Here is a 15,603-nt window from a genome sequence, read left to right on the forward strand (position 1 = left end):
CATTTTTAACATATCCATGTACCCTCTGTACTATTTTCACTTAATGTTTTTCCCTTTAAATCAATTCACTTTTAAAAATGTAAAGGTGTTTATTTAAAAGGAAATCACTGAACAAGTGTAAATGGAAAATCTTATTACCCAAAAAAATAGAAAATAAATGACAAAACAAGACAAGCAAAATCATGTTATAAAGCTCTAGTAAGGCAACTGTGATTGATAGGACAGCAACTCATGTAAAACGAAAGTCAGCATCTGCTCTGCCCATCAGGTTTAGTATTTAGGGATATTAGGGGCTACTCAGAACTCTAGGCTGAGACCCCCCCCCCCTCTCTTTGTTAAAAAGAGGCAATAGCAAGTGTGAGAGTGGCGTACAGAACCTGTGGTACCAACCCGAGACTTTCTCCTTGTCATGCTCAGGATTGGAAGGGAACGGAAAAGGGATGAATTTCTGCCAAGGTGATTATGTACCATGTAAAATCATCTCAGGCACCACCACAGTTCTCACTTTAGATAAATGTGGACTGTGAGAGCTGCTCTCTCTTCACTTCTTTCTCTCCCCACTTTGCAGCGAGATGAGGCCCAGTAGCAGACGTTGTAATAGGGACAGGGTGGGCACTCAGCCGTTAGCTTGCCACGGTTACCGCGAGACCATGACCATTACCGCGAGACCATGATCATTACCGCGAGACCTCTGGCACGAGAGCTGCAGAGCAGCGGCTGGAGGTATCCCTCAGCCAGCGGCCGGCTTAGCCGGTGGTGGTCCTCGCGGCGGGTAGAGTGCGGTAAGAGGTAGATGGCGGCCTCCTCCCCGTGGCTCTCCAGGCTCTCCGGCCTCAGGGCTGGCGGGTGAGCTGGGGGCCCTGGGAAAGGCTAAGGGCTGTGTCCAGCAGAGCTCCAGAGCCCTCGCCACAGACGCCCTTTGGTTGGGCTCAGGCCTTGAGGCAGCAGTGGACCTCTCCCCCATCCCCGCCTCTGCAGCCTAATGGCGGCGGCAGCGGTCTCCGTGGGGCGCAGTCTGTGGAGTCCTCAGGAACCGGAGTATACGGACACTGCCGTTAAGGTAACAGCTTCAACCAACTTCGGTCTTTCTGTTCAAATTTCAAAAACTGGTCCAGCTTAGATCAGTTGTCTACCCCTAGGAGGTGGTCAGAGGTCAGGGTTAAGTTGCAAGGCCTTGCACATCATTACTTCAGGTCCACCTCTGTGGTTGTGTTGCAGGAAGGGGGACCCCTTGCAGGGCCGGAGAGTGGGCTCTTGTCTAACACTCGGAAATGAATTGTCTGAGGAGACACGTGTGCTGACAAAGCAAGAGACTTTATTGGGAAGAGGCGCCCAGGCACAGAGCGGCAGGGTGAGGGAACCCAGGAGAACTGCTCTGCCACGTGGCTTGCAGTCTCGGGTTTAATGGTGATGGGGTTAGTTTCCGGGTCGTCTCTGGCCAGTCATTCTGACTCAGGGTCCTTCCTGGTGGTGTGCACATCGCTCAGCCAGGATGGATTCCAGCGAGAAGGATTCTGGGGGGTTGGTAGGACATATGGACTGGCGTCTCCTCCCTCCTTTTGACCTTTCCCGAATTCTTCCACTTGGTGGTAGCTTGTTGGTTCCATGTTCCTCACCGGGACCTCCTGTTGTAAGATAACTTATGCAAGTGGTTACTATCAGGCCTGGCCAGGGTGGGCACTTTTGGTCAGTGGTTCCTCTAACAGTTGGGGCTATTCTCAGAGAAGGGCAATTGGGGTGAGCTGGGAAATAACCCAGCTGGTATTTGCTACAACATGTATTCATATTGATCCTATACAAATGACTCTATTCAGTTTAAATGAAAAGCCTGAGGGCCAGCTGGGTCCTGGGCGCCTGGCTCCCTCAGTGATAACAGCTGGGCAGGATCTGGGGACCTGCCCCTGGGGGCGCCACCCGCTGAGATCTGTCTCTTCAGCTGGGCCTGGGCACTGGCAGGAAGACTGAGACTGGGTGCTGGACTAATGCTCCCGGGCAGGGTAACCAGCTGGTGCAGGGACCCCCTCCTCTTAGCCAGGCCCTGGACCTCAGAGGGCGAAAGTTGAGCCTCGGGCCTTGCCTTCTCTAGTCAGAACAGAGAATAACTTTTGTTTTGGTGGAGGTTTACAGGAATTTCATGACCTGACTGTGCCCTGACCTCAAGAACAAAGGGTCTGACACCAAGAAGTTTGTAACAATTCACATTCCCACCAGCAGTGCAAGAGTGTTCCCTTTTCTCCACATCCTCTCCAGCGTTTATTGTTTCTAGATTTTTGGTAGTGTATATATGTCCATGCCACTCTCTCGCTTTGTCACAGCTTACCCTTCCCCCTCCCCATATCCTCAAGTCCATTCTCTAGTAGGTCTGTGTCTTTATTCCTGTCTTACCCCTAGGTTCTTCATGACAGTTTTTTCCCTTAAATTCCATATATATGTGTTAGCATATGGTATTTGTTTTTCTCTTTCTGACTTACTTCACTCTGTGTGACAGACTCTAGGTCCATCCACCTCGTTACAAATAGCTCAATTTCATTTCTTTTTATGGCTGAGTAATATTCTATTGTATATATGTGCCACATCTTCTTTATCCATTCATCCGATGATGGACACTTAGGTTGTTTCCATCTCCGGGCTATTGTAAATAGAGCTGCAATGAACATTTTGGTACATGACTCTTTTTGAATTATGGTTTTCTCAGGGTATATGCCCAGTAGTGGGATTGCTGGGTCATATGGTAGTTCTGTTTGTAGTTTTTTAAGGAACCTCCACAAAGCGAGAGAGTGGCATGGACATATATACACTACCAAACGTAAAATAGATAGCTAGTGGGAAGCAGCCGCATAGCACAGGGAGATCAGCTCCGTGCTTTGTGACCACCTAGAGGGGTGGGATAGGGAGGGTGGGAGGGAGGGAGACGCAAGAGGGAAGAGATATGGGAACATATGTATATGTATAACTGATTCACTTTGTTATAAAGCAGAAACTAACACACCATTGTAAAGCAATTATACTCCAATAAAGACCTAAAAAAAAAAAAAAGAAGTTTGTAACAACTAACCACGCCCCTCCCTCACCTTTCCTATAAAAGGGCTTTGCTGAAAGCTTTCAGGGCGTTCGGGGTTTTTAAGGCATTAGCCACCCATCTCCTTGCATGGCTCTGAAATAAACGTTCTCTGCTCCAAACTCCAACGTTTTGGTATTGTTTGGCCTCACTGTTTGTTGGGCACACAAACTTGTGTTCGGTAACAGTAGATGAGGTATAAGGGGAAGCGTCAGGTAGAAGCTTTCAGGAACCTTCTTAAAAAGACAACCATTTGGACCCTTTGCTTTTATTTCTTCATCGTTTCCTTTTCCCGTTGGTTGGAATTTGGTTGTGATCACTGGAATTAGGCAGCCATAATGGACAATGAAGTGACCATGAGAGTGGAGTCTAGTGGAGCAACAAGATGAGCCTGGCCTCTTGAGCCTCTGGATTTAGTGCTTGATTAATTGATTGATTTGTAAAAGAGAAATGAGCTCCCATCTTGTTAAAGTTCCTGTTATGTTGGGTCTTTGCTGTTCATAGTCAAAGTTCATTCTAATACAAAAGGAGAATGAGCGAACTCTGGATTACTAACTAGACGACCTGGATTCTAGTCCCATTTCTTCAATTCGTATTCCATGCAAATTTGGGAGTGAAAAACGAGGCTCTACTTTACAATCCTCAGCATTCATTTTAAGCTTCCAATGGGCTTCACCCCTTGGGAACTCTCAGTTCTGCTCAGAAGTGCTGGGTATTTCTATTCTGAGGCAGTGATGTGGGCAGGGTACCCAGGGAAGGAGCAGGGTGGAGACTGGTTCCTTCCTGAGTCTATCTTAGATGTCACCCTGTTGAGTAGGCGATTGAGGTAAAATTGGGACCTGGGGGTGTGAGAGCATTCTGTGGTAGAGGGATAGCAGTCCTTGATAGCTGCTAAAAGGCATCACACAGGGAGCATGTCTGTCCTTGAACTGCCTTATCTTTTTCCTTCTGAACCACACCAAGCATGTATCCATAAATGCACAAACAGCCCATTCCTCTCTTCCCCTCATAACATCCTCAGCAGCTGCACAGTTGTTATGTATTTTAAAAAAAGCATTTAAAACCTCCCAGAATTTAGCAACAATCACCATGGATACTCATCACTGAAATCCTTTGTTACCATGGCAACATTCCACCCTTTAACCCCACCCCCCACCTCACCCCCATCTTGCCTGTTTACCCTGAAACTGACACATTGGTTATGGTGAATGATAGGAAAAAAATTTGAGAGGAACTTCACTTCCAAGGTCATAGAAGCATGAAATATCTTGCCAGAAAGTAGGTATTTTTCCATTATTGTAATAAGTATGTTTCATTCTATTTCATCACGGATAAATGACTACTGTTGTGCAGGGGAGAGGAAGATCAGTGATGAATTAAAGCTGAAACGATCCCTTTGTCATATCCTGTAGATGATTTTTAATAGCTGTTCTTGCTATATTGAAAACGTGGTCAATAGCCATCCTGGAGTATTAAACCATTGATACCATTTGACCCATTTCTTGCAGTTTTCAAAAATATTCCAAGACAACCCTTTAGAAGGAGCAAACAATCTTTCCAAAGCTCTCACAGCAGCCTTTATGGAATGGTAAGAAAGGAGAAACAACCCCATGCCTGATGTTCGGGGAGTGGTTCCGCTAAGCAATCAGAGTGTGAAGCAGCGTGATCTTTTGTACCATTTATGAATGACACATAGGCTGTGGCTGTATATACATTTGCTGGTTCAGAGAAATAATGTTGAGCAAATGGAGCAAAATACAGTTGATCCCATGATTATAGGCAAGTGCTCTGAGAATGTTCGTATGCTCCCTAAACAACACTGGGGAGAATTTGGAGATTCTGAACTCCCTTTGTGTCAGCGACCTTTTTAAGAAACTGAGTATGCCTTGGGCCATCTCCCCAGAAAAATCCCCAGACACACAACATTTTACATATAATTCTCGGAGACTCGTTGGTCCCTTGATGTCCATCAAGGGTCACCCCCCCGCCCCACAAAGGTCCATCACCTCCCGGTTTAGAGCATCATGTTCATTTAGTTCAATCCTGGCCATTAAGTTATTTAATTCCATTAAAAAGCCAAAACCCAAACTAAAACATGTTCGGAGATTTTGGATATACTACTTATTGCTCTCTGGTCCCCCCACTAGAATGTAAGATCCATGAAGGCAAGGGTTTTTCAAGGTCCTGTTTACTGTCTGTATCTCCAGTACCTAGGACAGTGTCTGTTCTGGGAATACTACTTAGTAGTTCTTGAAATTATTTAACAGTATGTTCAAATGCAAAGTGTTATTATTAGAATCATGACTTTGTATGGGAAGCATCCATGTTATTGCATGTTGTTGTAAACTATTCATTTACATTGCTGTACAGTGTACGATATTCCATTGTGTAAATATACCACAGTTTGTTCAGTCATACTACTATTGGTGGGCATTTGGGTTGTTTCCAGTTTCTTTGTTTTGATTTTTTGTTATTATGAATAGCACAACCTTGAACACTCTAGCGCATGTCTTTTAGTGAACAAATGAATGCATTTCTCTTTGGAATATGCCTAGAAATGGAATTGCTAGATTACAGTGTATATGTACATTTAGTCCTAATAGATATTGCCAGACAGTTTTCCAAACTGGTTTTACCAGTTTGCACTCCTGTTCAGGTAACTCTGCATGTCTCTCCATCTCTAAGTCTATTGCATCATTCCATGGCCCTGTATTCCCTGTAAAGCTGCTTGTGGACATAATCACCGCTTTTTCTGATCCCCTCAGTGCAGTTTCTTTCTTTGTTTTGAACAGTTTCATCTCTGCCCATATGATTTAGCTCTTGAGAAAGCTCTTCTTTCTCTCCCAGTTCCCTTGAAATCGATGCTAATGTTTGTTGAATACGTGAGTGACTGATTCAAATCTTCTGGAACAAATCCCAAATGTTTGCTCTCCCATGTTTATTTTTGGACCATGTGTTAAGAAGAAAACTCTGAGCCATTTGAAAATACTGAATTAAAAGCACATTGCCAGCTGAAAATGACCGCATCGCTCTAACACTCAGATTATGCCATAATTGCTGCCAATCAGGAAAAAGATCTGCCCCTGGTATAGTAGGACCAAAGGTAATTTCTGGAATCTGCTTCCAGAATTGGGTTGGGATGTCACATGGAATTCCAATAACCTGCCAAGGTGAACTGTGAGGTTTGTTTCTATTATCTGTTATTTCCCAGAGGTTAAATGTTTCACTCATTGTGGGCCCCAGCAGGCTTTGATCTTGTCTTCAGAGAACATGGGAGTGGGAGGAAAAACACAGAACCATACCGAGTGCCTAGCATAGGAGAGGCCCCAGGTTAGGTGCAGTCTCCTTAATTTAATCCAATTCCACAATAATACCAACATCCTCTTCTCCAGTCCCCTCTCAGAGAATAGCATCTTCATTCACCTAGTTGACAAAGCCAGAAACTTAGGAGCTATCCTTGATGGCCCTCTCTCTCTCATCCCCATATCCAGTCCATCACCAAACCCTGTAGTTCCTACTTCTGAATATATCTCAAACCTTCCCACTCACTCCACCCCCACTGCCACCATCCTGGTCCAAACTACGGCCATCTCCTGCTGGAACCACTGCCAGCAGGATCCGAGCTGCACTTGTGCTTCCACTCCTGTCGCCTACAGCCTATTCTCATCCCAAACCAGAGTGAGCCTTGAAACTCACTCTGCTTAAAATCCTTCAGTAGGGCTTCCCTGGTGGCGCAGTGGTTGGGAGTCCGCCTGCCGATGCAGGGGACATGGGTTCGTGCCCTGGTCTGGGAAGATCCCACATGCCGCGGAGCGGCTGGGCCCATGAGCCATGGCTGCTGAGCGTGCGCGTCCGGAGCCTGTGCTCCGCAAGGGGAGAGGCCACAACAGTGAGAGGCCCGCGTACTGCAAAAAAAAAAAAAAAAAAAAAAAAAAATCCTTCAGTGAGTCCCTGTAGCAGATGTCGTGGGTGCCCTGCTCATATCTGCTTGGCACACTCCATTTTTGGGCATGCAGACCTGAGAGCTTCCAGCAGCTGCACCTAAGATTTGTAGGTGAGGGCTTTATCTGGCTATATACAGGGCAGGCTAGAAGTGCCAGGAGTTAGCACTCCTCCTTTCTCCTGGAGCATGTTATCAACCCACGACTGGTGATGGCTGGGGGATAACAATAAGATCCCAGATCCCTTGCTCCTTAGTTGAGGATACATTGAGTGGGGATTTGAGCTCTGTTGCCCCAATGGCAGTCTCCTCAGTGATGCACTTTTATTTGCTTCCTTCCATTGTCTTCCCCTCTCCTCTACCAGTGCTTCCTGAGGCCACCTCCCCAAATAATTTATTTGCACTCACATTTTTGTGTCAGGGTCAGCTGTTGCAGGAGGTCATTGAGAGGACGTGACCACTGGTTGGTGGCCCCAGGCAGTCAGGCTCCTCACCCCCTTCCCCGACCTTGCAGTGTACATTCTGCCCACTGTTCCTGCAGTGAGAGCCATTCTCAAGGACAGCCCAGCCTTGAGAGAGTAGGTGTGGTTGAGACCGTCTGGACAGTATATATAACTGAGCCCAGTTGTGGCCTCTATATAAACGTTTCAGGCGGGTGTGGAGATCTCCCCCAAGACAAGCCTCGGGAGTAAGTTCCCTTGCTTGTTAAAACTGCCACCTACCAGCCTGAATGCTGTGTCCTCCCAAAATTCGTATGTTGAAATCCTAATCCAAGATGTGACAGTATTTGGAGGTGGGGCCTTTGGGAGGTGATTAGGTTAGTGGGGCCCTCGTGACAGGATTAGTGTCCTTATAAGGAGAGGGAGAGATAAGAGGTCTCTCTCTCTGCACACACCCAGGAAAGGCCACGGGAGGACAAAAGCAGGGAGAGGGTCCTCATCAAAAACTCCACCATGCTGGCACCCTGAACTCAGACTTCCAGCCTCCAGCACTGTGAGAAATAAGCGTTTGTTGTTTAAGCAGCCTAGTCTATGGTATTCTGTTAGAGCAGGAATTCAAAAGGCATGGATTTGTCCTCCAAGGAACTCACAGTCCTGTTCACCTCCAAGGACTAAAATAAGGGCTGTAAAAAAACCTGCAAACACCCAGTTGTTCACTAACTTACGACTGGATCAAGAGAAAGTGTTATCTATCCATACAATGGAATATTATTCAGCCATAAGAAGGAATGAAATATTGATTTGTGCTACAACATGGATGCATCTTGAAAACATGATGCTAAGTGAAAGAAGTCAGTCATGAAAGACCACATATTGTATGATCCCATTTATATGAGATGTCCAGAATAGGCAAATCCATCAAGACAGAAGGTAGATGAGTGGTTGCCAGGGGCTGGGAGGAGAAAAAGGAATGGAGAGTGACTGCTTACTGGGTAGAGGTTTCCTTTTGGGGTGATGAAAGGGTTTTGGAACTAGATAGTGGAGATGGTTGCACAACATTGTGAACGTCATTGACTTGAATCCTTTAAAATGGTTAATTTTATGCTAGATGAATTTTATTAAAAAAAAAAGGGCCTGTGAAGAGAAGAATGATCCCTCATGGGGATTATTCCAGCCAATGCCAGAGACCTTTGCTGCTGGTGCCTGGTTCCATGTCTCATGAGGGGCCGCTATGTTGCTCAGTTCCAGGGACGCCATTTACATGGTATTTATTCTACATGAGTGGCACCCCTTAGAGTTGTGAGACGTGGCAGCTCCGCTTTTGTGGTCAGAAATGGATCTGATGTGCTGGAGTCCCCAAGCCTGTGGCTTTCTTCTCTCGCCAAAAGGCTCAGGAACACAGATCTGATGATCCTGTCTCCAATTAGGAAAGCAGCGTTAGACTGGAGCACAGGTGCCTGTATGTGGCTGGTGAGAGTCCCCAGGCAACCCTGGAAGGATGGCTTCTTCGCTCCTTACAGAATCTCTATCCCAGGGTTGTCGGGCTGGTTCAAAGGGCAGAGTGAGGAGTGCTTGGTAATTGCATTGAGCCGGGAGCTTGCTTTGCAGTTACTGGGCATTTGAATTTATTTGATGTGGGAAAAGTGTCTGCACTGCTGAACTGCCTCTAAGCTGCAGTGGGAACAGAGAGAGCACAGGCTCTGCACTAAGATGGACTGGAAGCCAACCAGAGACACCTCTCTGTTTCTTTTGGTGTTAGCCATTCCCTCCTGGGCACAGCTGGGCCAGACGGGCACTTAAAATTAATCACCCTTGGGACTTCACTGGTGGTGCAGTGGTAAAGAATCCTCCTGCCAATGCAGGGGACACGGATTCGAGCCCTGGTCCGGGAAGAAGCCTGTGTGCCACAACTACTGAGCCTGTGCTCTGAAGCCCGTGAGCCACAACTACTGAAGCCTGCGCACCTAGAGCCCATGCTCTGCAACAAGAGAAGCCACCACAATGAGAAGCCCACGCACCGCAACAAAGAGTAGCCCCTGCTGGCCACAGCTAGAGAAAGCCCACGTGCAGCAATGGAGACCCAGTGCAGCCAAATATAAATAACTAAAATAAATTTATTAAAAAAATCACTCTTGGGCTTCCCTGGTGGCGCAGTGGTTGAGAGTCCGCCTGCTGATGCAGGGGACGTGGGTTCGTGCCCCGGTGTGGGAAGATCCCACATGCCACGGAGCGGCTAGGCCTGTGAGCCATGGCCGCGAAGCCTGCGTGTCCAGAGCCTGTGCTCCGCAGCGGTAGAGGCCACGACAGTGAGGGGCCCACGTACCGCAAAAAAAAAAAAAAAAAAAAAAAAAAAAAATCACTCTTATCAAACTGTCATTGATGTGCAATAATGCTAAAAAGAATCAGCTTTATGGAGGTGATTTCCATGTAACAATGCACCCATTTTAAGTGGACAGTTTGATATGTTTTGACAGATATCTACATCTGTATAACCACCACTACAGTAAAGATAACAGAACCTTTCCATCACCCCAGAAACTTTCCTTATATCCTTTTGCCCTTAATCACCACACCAGCAATCCCTGACAACCATTGACTGATCTGCTATCTGTCATGACAGATCCCTAGAATTTGATATAAATGAAATCATACAATATGTAACATTTTCTATCTGGCTTCTTTTGTTCAGCATGATGTTTTTGATATTCATCCACATTGTTGAGTATATCAGTGGCTCATTCCCTTTTCATCACTAAAGAGTATTCCATTATATGGAAATGCCAGAATTTGTTTATCTATGCATATATTAATGGGCATTTGGGTCACTTCTAGTTTGGGGCTACTATGAATTGCACTGATATGTGGAAATCTTTGTATAAGCATATGCTTTCATTTCTTTTGTAAATGCCCAGGAGTGGAACTACTGGGTCGTTTGATAAGTGTATGCTGAGCTTTATAAGAAATTGCCAAACTCTTTTCCAAAGTTATTGTACCATTTTGCATTCCCATCAGCAGTTCATGAATGTTCCAGTTGCTCCATATCCTCACAAACACTTAGTATTGTCAGTCTTATTAGTTTTAGCCCATCTGGCAGGTGTATAATGGTTATCTCATTGAGATTTTAATTTGCATTTCCCTAATGATTAATGCTGTTGAACACCTTTTCATGCACTTATTGGCCATTTATATACCTTCTTTTTTGAACTGTCAAATATTTTGTTCACGTTTTAATTGGGTTATTTGCATAATATTGAATTATAAGGTGATATATTCCAAAGGCAAGGGATAAATTTATTCAAGATTCTCAGTGTGGTGGGAGGGGTTCCTAGCCTCCCTTTCTCTCTGGGGTCTGGCCAGGATAACTGAGAAGGGAGCCTTTGGTAATGTAACTTAAGGTGGAGAAAGAGATTAAAAGCATAAATCTCTGTAGCATAAAGCACTCAGGACGAGGTTAACCTCAAACTTTAGTATTCATGAGAATCACCTGGAGGGCATGTTAACCATAGATTCTCTGGGAGGCTCACCCCGAGTGTTTGACTCAATAGCTTTAGGGAAGAGCCCAGGAATCTGCATTTCTAACAAGCTCCCATGTGATGCTGATGCTGCTGGTCTGGGGATCACACTTTCAGTTACCTTAAAGATGCTTGAGGCTGAAGGTAGACCACAGTGAGGACCTCTTACTCCTCCCTTGTTTCCAATTTGTAGTCTCTGGAGCCCTTCCCACCTCCTCTGTCCAACCACCCATCCCACACTGCAGAGTAATTGGACAGAATGGAATGATTGACAGCCCACATTGTCAACCTATAGAGGATCAAAGTGGTCCAAGGCCTAAGGAGAAGAGCTTTCCCACTGACCTCATAGGGGTAGACACACCTTAAGGAGTGCCCTAAAAGTCAAGAACAGAAGGCATAAACTGGCTGAATCTGGCCTGGATATGTGTCTCTTTTTTGGGGGGAAGGGGGTTGCCTCCACTGTGTTTAAGATTCTTCTGAATTAGTTATCAGCATGCACAAATTGACAATAAATGTAGGATCGTTTTTTTAGGGCCAGTGGTTGCAACCAAACTCTCTAAAACTTTCATGTGAAAGATAAAATTATGCTTATTAAAAAAACTCTTAGTGACTTTGGTGTTTAATTTTAAGATCTATAAATACATTTGGGGGCAGTGATACCTGGAGAGACACCAAGAGCCTGCTAGGAGGAGTGGGAGTGTATATAGATAGGCGGGTATGTGCACAGCACACATTTTTTCTTGTATGTGTGTTTATTGAGCTAAAAGACCAGACAACCCTAATTGAAAATTTAACAGGAAAGACACTTTGATTTTGAAAATTTATAAACTACAAAGAGTAAAATATAAATAAAGAAACAAAAAAAAAAAAGGAAAGAACACTTATGCCAGTAATTAGGGATGGATGAAATAAGAAATATTTTCGTTCTTAGTTAAACCTTTAGAAATTTTCCAAAGTGCTTAAATGAGAAAGAAAAAGGAGGTGGAGTGAGTGTGGGAGAGGGCACTGTCAATTCAGATGAAGCTAAAAATTTAAATTCTTATTAAACAATCCCCCAAAATTGGCATTCCAACAGGCTGTTAATAAAAATGCTTCTTTCAAAAAGATGGTTTGGCGTAAAGCACTTTTTCCCCTTTATGCTTCCCCTTACCCCTCAGGCATCTGGGATATAAAAACTGGGTTCTCATTTCAGTTTTTTTGTTTATTAGCTGTGTGACCTTGGACGATTCACTAGACCTTTCTGATCATCAGGGGTAGTGAAAATTACTTCTTGGGGAAACTGGAGAAAACTCAGCATTAGACCTTAGGCCGAACTCAAAAGGTCCACAGGCTCCAAGAAGACCTTGTAGATGAGCGAAGTGGGCCTAGTGGAAACTGACCAGTCAGAAGAAACACCTGTTTAAAGGACTCGCTGCTCCTGAGCTTCCTGCCTCCAGGAAAGTGGGCTTAGTATGACCTAAACTTTCTATTTATCAAAGAGGTACTGAAAATCCCCATATTTATGTGCTCTCTCAGTTTTTAAGTGTTGGCAATTAATTTACTTAAACAAAACACTGACTAAACCAAACAGAACATATTCTGCAGGCCACCCTTGGCCACGGTCTTTTGGTTTACATCACTTGCCTTAAACAGGAAGAGAATGAGATGATTTCCACACTGGCAAGATGTTCTTTTCCAGTCCACCTTTGGGGATGGGTGTCTTGCTGAATGCAAGCGGGCAATAATAATAGCTGCCATGATTGAGTGCCTGCTGTGTGCCAGACACCTTTTTAAGCCTGTTACGTAAATGCATTTAATACTTCCAACATTAACTCTATTTCATTTGGTCAAAGGGGTTAAATAAACTGGCTGAAAGTCCACTTCAGGCACTGTATAAGTCACTGATTAAAAATCTTGCTCATTCCAGGCAGCAGTTCCTTTTTAGACTAGAGATGACAGTTGACCCCCCACCACCCCCACCCCTGCGCCACCTCTGTCCAACCCCACCTTTCCTGATTTTCCCTTTGAGGACCCTTAGGAGGGGAGGAAAGTGCTCCTAGTAGAGGGACAGCAAGTGACGACCCCCCCTTCTGCCAGGGGCCGAAGACCACTGTGTATTTGGGGATCAGGAAAATGAGTGAATGACTGAACGGAAGAGGGAGGAGTAGGTGAATGGGTTCTGCCAGCCGAGAAACCCAACTGCAGAGACAACTTTTCTTGCACAGGCGGTGGTGGAGGGGGAGGGAGGTGGTCTCGATTTTTGAGCTTCCCCTTTATGAGCTTCCCCTCATCCACTGCTCCCACATCTAAGGTCAGAGCACGCACGCGGGTGTGTAGGTGTTGGGGGGGTGCGGGGGTGGGAGTTGGTGATGGAGGGTCACGCGCAGGTGGCTCTGCCGCGGTGGTGGTGGCGGTCGCAGAGGCGACAAGGCTGGAGGCGGAGGGACGGCGGGCCCACAGTCGCTGCGGGGGGGTAAGGTGGGCAGGGCGGGGACTGCGGGAAGGGGGTCGGGCCGCCGCAGGCCGCCGCAGGCCTTGCCTTCCGAGCTGCAGCCAGCTCTGGGTCGGAGGTCGTGGGGGCGTTATCTGGGGGCGGGAAGCGGTGGTGGCGGGGGGACGCAGGACGATGTCCCGGAGAATGGGGCTGTTGTAGCTGGAGGATGCGCTAAAACTGAGGGTTGGGGCGACGACGGAATTGGACGGCGGGGAGAAGGCTCAGCACTGGCGGGACCCGACCGGAATTTGGGGGGGCGGGTCCCTGAAAGGGTGTGTTAGTGGCAGCGCCCGGGCGCGGAAAACAGGTGGTCGCCAGCGCGAGTGGTGCCTGGGGCGCAGCGGCGGTGCCTCCAGCGGTGTCACTCATTCCCAGATGGGTAGGGGGTTAACACCTGGTCCGGGTAGCCACGCGTGTTGGATGTGAGCCTTCTTCAGCGGTCCTAGGGGTTGCCTGGCATCAGCTGGGATACCTCTCCCTCCTTAGGCCTTGGTCAAGGGTCTTTCTAAGGGATAGGTAGAGGGGAGATGCAGAAAGTGCTGATATCTGGACGCTTAAGAGACAGTGGGCATCTGCCCGTGTGTATCAGATTTTTACCCCCATCTTCACTTCTTACCCCAGGGATGGTGGTTTTCATAGTAAGAGGGGGTCTTCCTGGCCTTGCCCATTGAAAGTGTTCTTTTAATTTCACCTTATAAACCAGGGATTGCAAACTTGGGTGCATACAAGGACCAAGAGGTAAATAATGATCCCAACCCTTACTTGGTCCCAGCTGGGAACCAGGCACTGTCTGGAGAGCTTTACACATATTCATTTACTTAATTCTCACTGTATGTCACTCCCATTTCACAGATAGGAAAACTGATGAAAGTCACTTGACCACAATCACATGGGTAGGAAGTACCAAGTCAGGACCAGATGGGCAGGATGGGTCCAGCTTCCAGGCTCTTAACCACTGTGCTGTGCTAAGCCAATGGACTGTGGGGCCAACTGGAGCCCCACCAGAGAGCCTTACGTTGCCAGGCAGGATTATGGGCCCGGAGTGGCCAGATCATCTGATTTCTTGAGAAGCTAGAACTTGGGACATTTATGTAAAATCACCTTTATATTTTGACAATTAATTTAAACTTAAAAACACTTTTTATAGTGAAAAATTTCAAACATACACAAAAATAAACTGGTATAGTAACATTTTGTAATTTTTAAAAATACTGTATGAGCCAAATAAAACATGTTCAATGGCCACTTCTGTCCTAAACACTGCCAGCTGTTCACTGCTCTGATTTGAGCCCTGTCTATTCAAAGTGTGGTCCTGGTCTAGCAGCATTAGCATCAGCATCTCTTGGGAGCTGGTTATAAATGCTGAATCCCAGGCCCCACCCCAGACTTACTGAATTAGACTCTGGATTTTAATGAGATCCCTAGCTGATCCATATACATATTAAAGTTTGAGAAGTGCACTGCTCTGTCTAGGCCTTTTTGCCTGGACAAGTTATATTAGCCTCCTTTCTGATAGGTCTTCTTGCCTTCAGGTTCACAATCTTCTATTGATGTTATAGTTGCATTTCTTGCCTTAAATACCCTAAAGCTCAGGTCTGGCCCCAGATAATTCAGTGGAGGAAGCATTTTCTTTGGGAAGGTTTGGTTACATTACGTAATAGAACTGGCAGTGTTCACACCGGTCTTACCCTCTTCAGGGCCCTGAGGGTCCTTGTAAATCTTACAGAATTGTTTTGAAGATGAAATGAGGTAATATAAGTAAGAGTATTTGCATATATTTTTATTAGTCAGGACTTTTTCAGTTAAAAAAGATAACTTAAACCTGCTTAGGCAAAACAAACAAACAAACGGACTTGACAGCTTGAAGGCTCAGAAAAGACTAAGGGGGAAGATTTTAGGTATGACTTGATCTAGGGGCTCAAGCAGTGTAATTGGAACTTGATCTCTCTCTCTCAGGAAGCAATAGGGAAGTGGGGGAGGGGTGAGGGTCTAACCTGGGCCAAATAGATTGAGATTGGGAACATAGTGGTATTTACCAAAAAAAGTGGGAATAAACATTTGTCAGGAAAGATCAGAAAGATTATGTAGCTGGAAACCATATTTGTTATCAGTCTTTGGGTTTTTGTCTGATCTTTCCTGCTAGACTTCAAGTTCCTTGAGAACTGGGGCTGTGTCTTCCT

General features: G+C 45.9%; 1 protein-coding gene across 2 annotated transcripts in view; it reads left to right on the forward strand.

Moving 5' to 3' along the window:
• Positions 1–766: 766 nt before the first annotated feature.
• RPH3A (rabphilin 3A) overlaps positions 767–15,603 on the forward strand; it is a 286,320-nt gene continuing 271,483 nt past the window's right edge. The window contains exon 1 of one of the 2 annotated variants that reach the window (XM_049698396.1): positions 767–1,060. The gene's annotated coding sequence lies outside the window, so the exon portion shown is untranslated. Of the gene's footprint in view, positions 1,061–13,223; positions 13,241–15,603 lie in introns of those variants that run through there. The other variant, XM_049698398.1, reaches the window with a different exon arrangement.

This window comes from Orcinus orca, chromosome 15, assembly GCF_937001465.1.
Source record: "Orcinus orca chromosome 15, mOrcOrc1.1, whole genome shotgun sequence".
In the NCBI taxonomy this organism is placed as follows: Eukaryota; Metazoa; Chordata; class Mammalia; order Artiodactyla; family Delphinidae; genus Orcinus; species Orcinus orca.